The sequence below is a fragment of the Triticum aestivum genome, chromosome 3D, assembly GCF_018294505.1.
Source record: "Triticum aestivum cultivar Chinese Spring chromosome 3D, IWGSC CS RefSeq v2.1, whole genome shotgun sequence".
In the NCBI taxonomy this organism is placed as follows: domain Eukaryota; kingdom Viridiplantae; phylum Streptophyta; class Magnoliopsida; order Poales; family Poaceae; genus Triticum; species Triticum aestivum.
In genome coordinates, this window is record NC_057802.1 from 245,864,701 (window position 1) to 245,879,663 (window position 14,963).

Here is a 14,963-nt window from a genome sequence, read left to right on the forward strand (position 1 = left end):
CTCGGGTTCATCCGGAGGAGGTGGGGGCAAAAACAGTGGCCGAGTGGCTGAGGGGCATCACCGGGAACAAGGACAACCCCAGGGGCGCCAGGAGAGTCAAACCTTTCAGCGAAAGCAACCAGCCAGACAAGGTTTGGCCAGTACACCTGATTGAATTTGGATGTGTTTTCTGACTGTTCGTTGATCCGACTGATTTCCACTCAGCTCCTTGTTTTGTAGATTTATACAGAGATGTACTCAATGCCCAATGGCGAGTAAGCTCTGGAGCAGGACCGTGAAGGCGAGGACAGCGCGGAGGAGAGCGACGAGTGGGAGTCACCAGCCGACGATGATGAAGATGAGAGCGATGAGTCGGACGACGAGGAGGTAGCCGACTCACCACCTCGTTCCGAACGTCGATCCAAGCAGCACCATGATCCCGCGGGCAGGCGCGGCAAGGCTGTGGCCTCGAGCGCTCCATCTCAAAAGCGCGCTCAGTCTTCGACTCCAGAATTGGCTGAGAAGGTCACCAAGCAGCCCAAGATCAATCCTTCGAAGGCTCGGAAGACCCTGCCTAGAATCAAGATGGACGTTCCTGTTGCTTCTGGGTAAATGTTCTCCCCATATTTTCTTGTTCTGACCGATTCTCTTGTACTGACCGAGTGGATGATGAACCTTTACAGCCCGGCCTCGGCTGCGACTGATATGGATATCGACAAGACCCCAGTCGACGAGGAAACCGCCGATGCAGCTACCTCCAAAGCCAGTAAGTCTGCCCGACTCGAATTCATTTGGACGACTGGATTGTTTGTCAGCTATCTCTTTGACTTTCTCTATTTGTTATAGCACCACGAGATGTTGTTGTGCTCCCGGATGATGAAGAAGAAGTACCGCTGAGGGAAAGGAGGAGGGACAAGGAACTGAGTGGGAAAGTGCCTGAGGCCCAGGTTCCTCAGTCGACTGAGATGCCTGGGACGACAGTCGAGCGATCGACAGATCCGGCACGTACCAACGTCACTTTCGCTATCCCGCTGTCGACTGATTGCCCATCAGGATCAGCTGCTCAGACTTCTGTTGCGCCAATACAACTCCACGCATCAGACCCAGCGGTTGCTCCGACTGTTCTGCCATCATCGCTTTTCACTGCGTATCAAACACTGGACGACCCACCGGCTGCCGCCAAAGAAGCTCTTCTTCAGTTGAATCTTGTGATGGGGCAAATGAAAGTGGTGCATGAGGCCAGTCAGGTGGCCTTCAACGCCGGAGCAGCTCTGCAGACCAATGTCCAGGTTAGTTGATTCCTGATTGATCATACTTCTCATCCGATCACCCACTGGGGTGTGACTATTTTGAAGTTGTACGAGGCAATTTGAGTCGTCTTGAATTGAATCTTTGAACTAGTGGGGGCACTCTTAGTGCACCCACTGGGTGTAGTCCCCGAGACCATAGTTGACTGCGGGCAGTCGACTGTGTTCTGAGAATCTAAATTTTGTCACTCGGTCTGGACGGACCAGGTCGAATGAAACCAGAACCAGTGGGGGCACGCTAAGTGCACCCACTGGGTGTAGTCCCCGAGACCGTGGTTGACTGCGGGCAGTCGACTATGGTCTGAGAACTGCTTTTTTTAACTCTCGCGCTGGGCAGGTCATGTCGAGTGTTTATTCAAACCAGTGGGGGCACGCTAAGTGCACCCACTGGGTGTAGTCCCCGAGACTGCCGTTGAATGTTTAATTCGGTGGTAGTCTTAGAGTAGCTATCGCTGTGATGACTTTTTATCTCAGTCCACTGATATGGCTTATACTTCAGAAATCTTGGGATCTTGGGGCTCAGCTTTCTGCAATGAACAAGCAGCAAATCAGCCTCAATCTTGATCTGGAATTGGCCAAGAAGAATCTCAAGACTGCTCGTGATGAAGTAGCTGCCATGGGAGGTAACCAATCGTCAACTGTCTATCTCACTGCTGGCACTTTTCCTTTCCATTTTTTGAACCGAGTGCCTCCACTCAAGCAGATGTATGTAGTGAAAACTGTCAACTCCAAGCCCGTCTAAAGAATGTTATTTCTTTAGAGAAAATGAAGCAGGCTTTGGAGAAGAAGGATCTGGATCTTGCTGCTGCATAGAAGGAAGCGCGAGAGAAGACGACGCTTGCTGACAAAAAGCTTGCTTCAGTCGGAAAGTTAGAAGAAGAGAACTCAAAACTGAAGACTGTTGTTTCTGACGCCAATCGGGAGGTCGAGCAACTGAAGAAAGACAAGGACAAGCTGACTGACGAGCTTGGGAGCCTCAAGGCTAAGAAGGGCGAGTTGGAGACTTATCTGGGCCAGCTTGCTGCAAAGCTGGTCCTAAAACTTGAAGGTACTGATGATTGACTGACTTATTGCGGTCGACTCTCAAGCCTGATCGTATCGTCGACTCACTATTTATTCAACTGTGTAGAGCTTTGCCAAGACTTTGAAGCGGAAACTGGGCGGGTCGAGACGGGTCTCGATCCCATAAATTGTCCTGTCAAGGATGATGTTGCGATGAATATGCTGCGGCTGGAATCTCGCATGGACAGCGCGGTTGCTTATCTTGCCCGCCTGAAGGCAGCGATGACCCGGGTTGATACTGAACTCTGGCCTCAGGCGGAACTGTCTCAAGACCTCGAGTCTCTGATGGCTCGACTGAATCAAATACCCGACCGAGTGCAAGAATGGAAGAAGTCATCTGCTCGTTGTGGCGCTGATGTCGCGTTGTCCTTGGTCCGAGTGCACTGCAAAGACGTCAAAGAAGACAAGCTAGCGGAGCTCAAGGTTGCTAACACTAAGAGGCACACCTTCCAATCCTTCATGGACACTTTCCTTGACGCCGCCACTCGCATTGCAGACAGCATAGACCTTGACAGTTTCTGCGACCCAGCCAGTCCTTCTCCCGACGCGTGACCGAGAAACATTATGCCCCACCTTTATTTGCCTCGGAATGCCGAGTGATTGAGTAATCGTTAAACTTCTTCGAGCTTGATGCTCGAATAATTTTGATCCGTCGTCCGGAACTTTTAGGATTTATCTGAACTTGGTTTATCTCTGAATATGCTTGTGTTTGCCTTCGAGTGGAATTTGCTCTTCAATTGGAATAATCTTTGTACTTGAGATGCAGCTATTGTACTTATGGCGCAGCTCCGAGGAGAAGTTTGCAGTCGACCTGCACCACGCCGTCCTTGCAGATGAGGATGGGGTGTACGTTGTACTTGTGGCGTAGCTCCGAAGGAGAGGGTCGCAGTCGACCTACACCTCGTCGTCCTTGAGGATAGGGATGGAGCACACGTTGTACTTGTGGCGCAGCTCCGAAGGAGAAGGTTACAGTCGACCTGTACCTCGTCGTCCTTGCGAATAGGGATGGAGCGCACATTGTACTTGTGGCGCAGCTCCGAAGGAAAAGGTTGCAGTCGACCTGCACCTCGTCGTCCTTGCAAATGGGGATGGACTTCGAACTTAGGCGAGTACTAGACTGCAGCTAAGCCCCCGAGTGGGAGGGTTGCTCACCACTCAGTAGGATTTTTCAAACTTAGGCGAGTACTGGACTGCAGCTAAGCCTCCAAGTGGGAGGGTTGCTCACCACTCGGTAGGATTTTTCAAACTTAGGCGAGTACTGGACTGCAGCTAAGCCCCCGAGTGGGAGGGTTGCTCATCACTCGGTAGGATTTTTCAAACTTAGGCGAGTACTGGACTGCAGCTAAGCCCCCGAGTGGGAGGGTTGCTCACCACTCGGTAGGATTTTTCAAACTTAGGCGAGTACTGGAATGCAGCTAAGCCCTCGAGTGGGAGGGTTGCTCTCCACTCGGTAGGATTTTTCAAACTTAGGCGAGTACTGGACTACAGCTAAGCCCCCGAGTGGGAGGGTTGCTCTCCACTCGGTAGGACTTTTCAAGCTTAGGCGAAACGGATTCGCGGCTAAGCCCCCGAGTGAGAGGCTTGCTCACCACTCGGTAGGATTTTTCAAACTTTAGGCGAAACGGATTCGCGGCAAAGTCACCCACTGGGGGATTTCAGACGCAAACAAAAGTAACAACAACCATTTAGGAAGACTGTAAAGCTCTTGTCTTTGATAAACAAACTACAAAGGTATTTCTTATTACATCTCATCTGAACGAGTACTTAAGTATAAAAGGGGCGGAGCAGCTCCGCGTTCCAAGCCCGTGGCTCGTCTTTCTGATGCTCGACATTGTAAAGATGGTATGCTCCATTGTGGAGAACTCTGGTGACAATGAAGGGACCTTCCCAAGCAGGGGCGAGCTTGTGTGGTTTCTGCTGATCCACTCGAAGAACCAAGTCTCCCTCTTGAAAGGCTCGGCCCCTCACATTTCTGGCGTGGAATCGACGCAAGTCTTGCTAATAAATGGTCGACCGGATTAAGGCCATCTCTCTTTCCTCCTCCAGGAGATCGACTGCGTCCTGCCAGGCCTGTTTTGCTTCATCTTCAGAGAAGAGCTCGACTCGGGGTGCATTGTGAAGTAAGTCACTCGATAGAACAGCTTCAGCTCCATAAACCAAGAAGAATGGAGTTCGGCCAGTCGACCGATTGGGAGTTGTCCTCAATCCCCAAAGAACCGATGGAAGTTCATCGACCCAGGCGCCTGCTGCATGCTTTAGATCACGCATCAGTCGGGGTTTCAGTCCTTTAAGAATCAAGCCATTTGCTCTTTCTGCTTGTCCATTCGACTGCGGGTGGGCGACTGAAGCATAGTCGACTCGTGTGCCTTGGGAAGCACAGAAGGCTCTGAACTCATCAGAATCGAAGTTCGACCCGTTGTCAGTGATGATGCTATGCGGAACTCCATATCTGAATGTCAATTCTCTGATGAAACTGATGGCAGTACTGGCCTCAAGATTCTTGATAGGCTTGGCTTCAATCCATTTGGTAAACTTGTCGACTGCTACAAGCACATGAGTGAAGCCGCTCCTACCAGTCCTCAGGGGTCCAACCATATCCAATCCCCAAACAGCAAAGGGCCAGACGAGTGGAATAGTCTTCAGGGCTGACGCAGGCTTGCGGGACATATTGGAGTAAAACTGGCAGCCTTCACATTTGTCGACTATATCTTTTGCCATTTCATTTGCTCGTGGCCAATAAAATCCAGCTCGGTATGCTTTGGCCACAATGGTCCGAGAGGACGCATGGTGACCGCAGGTCCCCGAGTGGATGTCGTTGAGGATCATGCGACCTTCTTCTGGTGTTATGCATTTCTGGCTGACTCCAGTTACGCTTTCCTTGAACAGTTGTCCTCTTATCACAGTGAAGGCTTTGGATCGACGGACGATCTGTCGAGCCTCTTCTTCATCCTCTGGGAGTTCCTTCCTAAGGATATATGCAATGTATGGCACTGTCTAGTCGGGAGTGATGAAAAAAACCTCCATGATCAGGTCGACCACGGTTGGGACTTCGACTTCAGTCGGATCTGTGGCACTCTTAGGCTGCGGGGGCCCTTCAGTGAAAGGATCTTCTTGAACTAAAGGTGTATGAATGTGTTCTAAAAACACGTTGCTGGGAATGGCTTCCCTTTTGGAACCTATCTTTGCCAAATCATCGGTTGCTTGATTTTTCAGTCGGGGTATATGATGGAGCTCTAACCCCTCAAACTTCTTTTCCAACTTCCTCACCGCATTGCAGTAACCAGTCATAGCTGGGCTTCTGACGTCCCACTCCTTCATCACTTGATTGACTACCAAATTTGAGTCGCCGTAGACCATGAGGCGACGGACGCCGAGTGAGATGGCCATACGTAACCCATATAAGAGTGCTTCATATTCCGCTTCGTTATTGGAGGAATCAAAGTGAATCTGGAGAACATATCTGAGCTTGTCTCCTCGGGGGGATACCAGTACTACCCCAGCACCGGAACCATTCAGCATCTTGGAACCATCAAAGAACATGGTCCAGTGCTCCGAGTGGATTTGAGTCGGCAGTTGCTGTTCGATCCACTCGGCGAGGAAATCTGCTATTGCTTGGGACTTGATAACTTTCTTTGCCTCAAACTTAATATCCAAGGGAAGGAGTTCAATCGCCCACTTTGCCACTCGACCAGTTGCATCTCTGTTGTTCAGAATCTCTGATAATGGAGCGTCGCTGACGACTGTAATGGAGTGGTCAGAGAATTAATGTGCAACCTTCTTCGTGATCATATAAATCCCATAAACAAGCTTCTGATAATGTGGATATCTTTGCTTTGATGGGGTCAAAACTCCAGAAACATAATATACTTGGTGCTGAACTTTATAGGCTTTTCCTTCCTCTTCCCGTTCGACCGTAAGTACTGTACTGACAACTTGTCCAGTGGCTGCAATGTAAAGCAGTAAAGGCTCTTTGCTGATTGGGGCAGCAAGCACCGGCGGGGTGGAAAGCAGGGCTTTGAGCTCTGCAAATGTTTCAGCAGCTTCAGGAGTCCACTCGAACTTATCAGACTTCTTCATTAGTCGGTAAAGAGGCAATGCCTTTTCACCGAGGAGAGAAATGAATCGACTCAAGGCGGCCAAACAACCTGTAAGCTTCTGGACATCGTGCACACGCACAGGGCGTTTCATTCGGAGAATGGCACCAACTTTCTCTGGGTTAGCGTCGATCCCCCGTTCGGAAACAAGGAAACCGAGTAATTTTCTGCCCGAAACTCCGAATGTGCACTTTGATGGATTGAGCTTGATATCATACCTTCTGAGGTTGGCAAAAGTTTCAGCAAGGTCAGCCAACAGGTCGGAACCTTTATGTGACTTGACCACAATGCCATCCATGTATGCTTCCACATTCCGACTGATTTGAGTGAGTAAACACTTCTGAATCATCCTCATGAATGTGGCTCCAGCATTCTTCAGGCCGAATGGCATGGTGACATAACAGAAGCACCCGAATGGAGTGATGAAAGCTGTTTTTATCTCATCGGGTCCATACAGTCGGATCTGATGATACCCGGAATAAGCGTCCAAAAAGGACAAGCGCTCACACCCTGCAGTCGAGTCGACTATTTGATCGATGCGGGGGAGAGGAAAGTGATCTTTCGGGCAGGCCCGATTGATATGCTTGAAGTCAATGCACATGCGAAGTGAGTCATCCTTCTTGGGGACCATGACAACATTGGCTAGCCACTCGGAGTGGTAAATCTCTCGGATAAACTCAGCTGCTAGGAGCCGAGCCACTTCTTCACCGATTGCTTTTCTCTTTTGCACGGCGGACCGTCGAAGATGTTCTTTGACCGGTTTCACTTTTGGGTCGACTCGCAAACGATGCTCAGCCAGCCCCCTGGGAACACCCGGCATGTCAGAGGTTTCCATGCAAAGATGTCCCAGTTCTCACGGAGGAACTGGATGAGCGCTTCTTCCTATTTGGAGTCGAGTGTTATCGAGATGTGAGTCGGAGCAGCATTGGGATCGGTCGGGTGAATATGAATCGGCTTCGTTTCACCAGACGACTGAAATGCTGAATCCGTGGCAGGCTTCTTAGCTCGCAACAAATCACTCGAATCTGCATTTTTTTGATACTCCTGTAATTCCACAACTGCCATTTGTGCATCGGCGATCTTTGAGCCCTTCTGGAAGCACTCTTCGGCCTTCTTCCGATTGCCAGTGATGGTGATCACTCCTTTAGGACCAGGCATCCTCAATTTGAGGTAAACGTAACATGGTCGAGCCATGAAACGTGCATAAGCTGGCCTGCCCAGAATAGCATGATAAGCACTCTGGAAATCGACGACTTCAAACGTCAACTTTTCTTTGCGGTAATTCTTGGAATCACCGAAAACCACATCGAAGGCGATCTGGCCGAGTGACTCAGCCTTCTTTCCAAGAATAACCCCATTGAAACTCATATTGCTTTTACTGAGTCAAGACATCGGAATGCCCATCCCTTTCAAGGTCTCGGCATACAGTATATTCAGGCCAGTGCCACCATCCATCAGAACCTTAGTCAACCGAGTGCCTTTCACGACTGGGTCGACCACCAACGCTTGCCTCCTAGGGGTGGCTATGTGTGTCGGGTGATCAGACTGGTCGAATGTAATGGCAGTCTGTGTAGGGGAACGCAGCAGAAAACAAAAAATTTCCGACCTACGCACCAGCCCAGGACCACTATGGAGACTGCATACATGGTTTGATCTTTTTTCGTTACCGACTCGTAGCGCAGCGGGAAGTAGAGTCGATGACGATCGGCGGTGCAGATCCCCGCAGCTAGGATTTACAACCTCCCAACCGCGAGGATGTGTACCCTCATCTGCTCCTCAGACAGCCCTCCGGGAGGCGGTCGAACAGCCCCCCCGGACGGTGTCGCGGACAGCCCTTCGGGAGGACCTTCGAAACTCGAACGGTCACTCGGACAGCCCTTCGGGAGGACCTTCGAAACTCGGACGGTCACACGGACAGCCCTTCGGGAGGCACTCACGAACTAAGACCGAAACTACGATCTCTCTACAGAGTTGCACACATACGGTGTCATCTATCCAGCAGGGCTTCGCCGTCCAGAACTAGTTCCTGCCGGAACCCAGACAGCCTTACGGCTCTACGAAACTCTTTTCGTGGGAGGGAGAGAAGAAGCCAGATAATGCATGGCATGTGTATGAGAGCAAGGGGATGGATGTGGAGGGCTGCCCCTCCACCTCTATTTATAGGAAATCCCAAGGGGGTAGGGTAGTTTCACAAAAAACCCAAAATGCACATGAATGAAGTCCTTCCACAAGGACCTAGGAGTGAAACCAAGGAACAAGAGGGTCCCCAAGGGGGGATACCTCATGTGGCCGGCCACACCCCCATGAGGGGCCCAAAAAATGGCTCCTATCCATCCATGTCATCCCCAAGATCTTTTGGAGCAAAGCCCCAAAAAGTGGCTTTCCATAAAGCAACCATAAAGCTGATTTTCACTATTCACGACGACATTTTTCAGCGTCTGATCGAACTGAAAATATTTATGTGGGCTAAGAACATTTCCAGTACCCACTAAAATGATTTTCAACGCGTTCCGAAACAATTCCGGTTTTAGTGATTTTCATCTGCGAAACGCATCTGAAGTGGCTCCGGCAGCTCCGGAACATTTCCGGTTTTTATCTCAGAAAATTCCAAAAAGCTTCCAGAATGATTCTGGCATCCTCCAAGAATTATCAGGCATGTGCCGAAACCAATTTGACTTAATGGTGTATCCCGAAACAACTTTTCGGTATCATCGAAACTTATCCGATGACCTCTCTCTGCGGTACGATTCCGCTGTCCGAAACTTTTCGGTGTCCGAAACTTTTTCGGTGATTTTCTCTCAGACTCCCTGTCTAGTATTCAGCAGATAGATGACCCTTAAGCATGTGACCCTATAGGTTCGGTGAAGTATAGACATGACCCGGAAGCCCTTCCGATCAATGATCAACATCGGAGCCGTGGACACCCATATTGACCCCTATACCCACACGAATAAATATTCGAGTGAACCTCCAGTTGCCGTGTGCTATTCCTGTTGCTTCGCGATATGTTACAAATACCCAAGGTGAGACATGTTGGCATTCCCGTGGATCAACAACTTGTCCACTATGCTAGTTACCTCGTTACCGGTATTGTTCTCTTTTCTCGTTATCGTATTCCGGCATCCCCATGATCAAATCACAAAGTGTCTGGCCAGACGATGATGGATACCGTAACACCGAGAGGGCCCAGAGATATCTCTCCATCGTCGGAGGAGCAAATCCCAATCTTGAGCTATCAAGTTACTTGACACACTTTTCCATGAACCCGTAAGCCGCCGTAATAGCCACCCATTTACGGATGACGTTTAACAAACCCCAAAGTTCATGAAGCAAGCATGAAGAAACTCGATACTCTCATGGTCTAAGGAATCATGCAAACGTTAACCATCTCTGTGTTATGTACCAATAAACTTGTGACGAATGAATCTCATAGCATAACATCAATCCGGGTCGATTCAACACAAATGTTCTCTTAACATTGTGCCCTCAAAGTTGCTGGCATAGACATGCCCATGACCAGGAAAACAGAATCATCATGCAACACTTGAGCTAGTCTTAGAGGCCAGACTAGGAATACTTTTTACCGTTTATTATTCCACACGTGCATTTGAGTCTTCCTCCGAGCCTCGTGGATATTGCAGACTCGAGAATCATTGCAGTTATAGCATGGAACATAAACATAATTATGAACTCGGAGATAAATAATATCATTTATTATTGCCTCTAGGGCATATCTCCTACAGTCTGGGACCCCTTCAGATAACTGGGCGTCGCCGGAGCGACCATGTTCACTTCTCTGTTGATGACTTTCAGTCGACTCTTGCTCTCAACATCAGCAAAAATCATCAGAGTGGAATTGACATGGGGGTAACCATCATCGTCCTCTTCCTTATCCTCAACTTTGTCCGATTCTTTCTCCTTTTCTTTGGGTTGTTTCTCTCAGAACTGCTGGATTAGGAGCCGACATTGTCGAGTGGTATGTTTCGGGTAAATGAGATTACCCTCCTCATCTTTTTTGATGTGAATGTGGCATGGTAAATCCAACACGTCATTTCCATCTTGATATTTTACTTTCCTGGGGTTCCATGGCCCTTTGGGCTTCCCCTTGAACTTTCCTTGAGTCACAGCTAAGGTTTCTCCAGGAGCAGCTGGCTCGGCTTTGCGCTTCTGCTTCCGACTGGAGTTCCCTCCCCCGGTTTCGTGCGCGACTGCTTTGTGCTTACCACTCCAGAGCCGATCCTCCTCTTCACCATTAGCATACTTGGTGGCAATTTCCATCATTCGACTCAGAGACATATCTCCGGTCCGACCGAACTTCAGATTCAATTCTCGATACTTGACGCCTTCCTTGAAGGCACAAACTGCTTGGTGATTAGACACATTTTCCACCGTGTGGTGCAACGTGATCCACCTCTGGATATAATCTCTCAAAGTTTCATTCGCCTTCTACACACAAGACTGTAGCTCAGTTAGCCCCGCTGGTCGTTTGCATGTACCCTCAAATGTTCTGACAAACACCCGGGCAAGCTCTTCCCAGCTGTAAATACTGCCAGGCGCTAACTGATTCAACCACGCTCTGGCCGAACCCTCTAACATCAGAGGCAGGTGCTTCATGGCCACTTCGTCATTTGCCACCACCAATCTGCACAGCCACTCGGTAGTCCTCAAGCCAAGTGTCAGGCTTGGACTCACCAGTGAATTTGCTGACTCCAGTCGCCAACCTGAAGTTGGGAGGAATCACTGCTGCTCTGATGGCTCTGCTGAAACACTCGGGACCTGAAACATGCACCCTGCTGCCGGTCGGGTAATCTCTATCATGGCCATCTCTGTGTGCTTTGTTCCTGTCAACCAAACCTTGAACGAGAATGGATCTCGCGTCAAAGCCTGGCTCCCGGAGGTCGACTGGAATCCTTCGCCCACCACTTTGAGGGCGCCTGTCATCGTGTTGCCGAGGCGCGTATGACCCACTCCTTGGGGGAGGCATGGACACTCGACGACGATCATCGTGGTCGAGTCGGTGATCATACTACTCACGGTTTCTGTACTGATCTCGTCGGTCTCCACGTCCCTCACGCCTCGGGGGCGATCTTGGACTGTGAGCCAACTGGACTGTGTCTGCTACCACGGATCTGCCATGGGTCCTATTCCGCGACTGAGATACTGCTGTGTTTTGTTCCCCTGCTGCCCGGAGTAAAGCCCTGATCTACATCAAACCTCTGCCAGCTTCTGACTGGGAGGGCTGAATCGACTCTGCTATTCGGGCTGCAGCTGTGAGATTCTGAATCGGAGTTCGGTATACCTGAGTTGGAGGCGGAAAAAGTTGTCGTCGACTGGACTCAGGAATCCGCTGCCGAGCACGCTCGTCGAGTGCGTGCTGGAGATTCTCCAGTCGAGTGCGCTCAGCCAAGTTGGCCAGGCGCACCTCCTCCAAGGCCCGGGCCTCGGGGGTTTCTCCAACGATAGGAGTGTGAAGTGCATCCATGTTGCGGCGGTGAAGCTCTTCCCTCTGCTGCGAAGAGAGGGGCTCGGGGCGGTACTCCTCGTGGGCACGCGACGGATCGCCTCCGCCGTCGCCACCATCCTCGCGGGGGAAGCCAGGAGGACTGCGAGGTCCGTTGACCATCAGGACTTCCACCGTGGGGTCACTGCTGTCGCACTCGGACGCAGTCTCAACGGAGCCAGCCGACAGGTCAAACAGGCCGTAGAGAGTTTCGTCGGGCTCGATTGCCGCGACTTGGGGGGTGGCCGATTGGCGAGCCACCGCGTGCCTCACCCACCGCTGGAGCCTCGACCGACCGGAACGCTTGTGCCGGCGGGCAGCAGGGGTGAAGACGCCACCGGAGCCGACCGATACTGAGTCGACGGCTGCCGCAGGAGGACGCCACGGACGCACACGCGAAAGTGCGTTGCCCCGCGGACGAGGAGCGCCTCGATGTCGAGTGGAGCTTCTTGGAGCCAAGTGGAGTCGTCGGTGACGAACACGAGCGCGCCGAAACGGATCTCGCGGCCCTCGGCCAATCCTCCGCCTGAAACCATGCTGATGGGGATCGGAAAAATCGCAACTTCTCCAACAAGTCGCTAAGACACCTGCCCCACGGTGGGCGCCAACTGTCGTGGTTCTAAGTCTGACAGTAGAATGGGGGGTAGGGATGTAGAGGCAAGATCTTAGCTATGGAGAAGCTGTACACACGAGTTTTACAAGTTCAGGCCCTTCTCGGAGGAAGTAACAGCCCTACGTCTCGAAGCCCGGAGGCGGTCGACTGGATTATATGCGTGTGTGTGTTACAGGGGGTGCGAACCCTTGTCTCAGAGGTGGGGGTGGCTTATATAGAGTGCGCCAGGACCCCAGCTCCCCTCCGTTACACAGGATTCAATGTTCATAAAGCGAGAGCGTTACAGGTAACGTCAATAATAAAGTGCTATAAATGATCATTAAGTCTATGAGTAAACGCCTGACCGTTGCTGCGCGGAGTGGCTTTAGGTCTTCTGCACGTCGAGTGGTTGAGTGGTCGAGTGACCTAAATAAGGAGGGATCTAGTGAATGGTAGGTTGAGTGGATTGCACTCGACACCTTTGTTGAACCCTCTCTATTTGCTCTTGAACTTCTTTGCTTCTAAGACAAGGACCTTGGGTAGGACGTATAGGTCAAGCCCATTACTCTACCCCAGGTCTATGTCCTCATCAGGTACCGCTGCAACTGGGCATCTTGACGAGGCCGTAGGCTTAGTGGGTCATGGCCATGAACTTGGAGAGCGCCGGGTAGCCCAAGATGGCGTTGTAGGGTAGGCCGATGTGAGCCACATCAAAGACGATAACTCCGTACGATAGTTCTTGCGGTTGCCGAAGGTGACGGGAAGGCGCACCTACCCCAGGGGGATAGTAGAGCCGTTGGTGACGCCCAAGAAGGGCCTGGTGGGCATCAGGTGCTCGTAGGGCACTTGTAGCGTCTAAAAGGTCTCCATAGATAGTACATTGAGGCCCGCACCACTGTCGATGAGCGTCATGGTGACGGCCACGTTGCTGATGGTAGGCATACACAATAGGAGAACGGTATCCATGGCCTTTGTGGACTTGGGGTGGTCGCTAGCGTCAAAGGCGATGGGGAAATCAGACCACTTGAGGCGGTTGGCAGACTCGAGCACCACGAGGGCCACATTCACCTCCCGAGAGAACTGCTTGAAGTGGCGATTGGACGGAGGGGCCTGGGCCCCGCCAAGGATGCAAGCCACACTGCGGGGCTCTTGGTAGCCCCCAGCGTTCTCAGCAGGAGGCAAGTCATTGGCACGTGGCATGGCAACGTTGGCTTGAGTGCGGCCTACCACGGCTGGTTCTGCCCGCCCTGACGGTTGTTGTCACCGGTACCGTTGTTGTTGGTGTTATTGTCGCCCCAGCGAGCACCTCCGCTGCTGTCACCACGGCCCTTCCCGCGCTCCTTGCGACTGCCGCGGCACTCGGTGTGGCCCTCATGAAGCAGCTTGAGCTCATGACAGTCTTCAGTGTATGGGAGTTCACGCTGTGGTAGGCGCAGAAAGGACGGTCGTCCTTCATGTCCTCGCCGCGGTCGCAGCCGTTCTTGTAGTCCGACTCCGCCACGAGCACGGCAGAGCCCTTGCGCTTGGCGTCCTTGCCCTTGGCCTACGTCGTGCTAGGCTCATCATCAGGGTTGTTGTGGAGGAATAGGCGCCCTTCTCCGACCTTGGCGCAATGGTTGGCGAGGACGAACAGCTCTGCCGCGGAGTCGAGCTCGTCCCTGACGAAGAGCTTCTCGCACATCTTCACATCTGTGACGCCGTTGGTGAAGGCGGAGACGATCGTGGTGTGGGAAGCCTTCGGGATCCTTTTGCGCATCTAGCTGAAGCATTGGATGAACTTGCAGAGTGATGAGGACATCAATACCATTGTACACCCACAACCCCTGCTACTATACATACTGGACCAATTACTAGAGCTCGCGCATGCCAATTAAATTACTAGGTACTTTCGTTTCTTGGTAATGATTCTAATGTTCATGAGAATATGATGCTGCCTAAATTGGATACATTTGTTTTGCTTACAAATGAAGGGCCTAGCTTGCAGAAGGATGAACATTGGAGCAAGAACAAGCATGGAGTTGATGGCATGCACAAGGGAAACAAGAACAGAGTTTCTAGTGATGATTTCAGGACTTTGAAGCCACCATAATGAGTGCATGAAGCCTTGGACGAAATATAAAGATGCGACTTCATAAATTTCGTCCAGAGGCTATTCTAGGTGCTGCGTCACCTTATTATTGGGCCAGGCCCATGTAATTTCGAAATACTTGAATATAGGCTGTTTTTAGAGTCCGTATGTGTGGGGAAATAAGAGTTAGGGTTGGTTTCGGACCCTTCCTCCAAGGGCCACGAAACCCCCCTCTTCCTCCATATATATAGTCCTTAGGGAATCGTTTAGACTTTGGGTTTTGTTTAGATTAAAAGTTCGCCATAGCTGCAACTTCGCGTACTTCGTTTGTGTTCAACGACCAGACCAAGACATCTCAGAA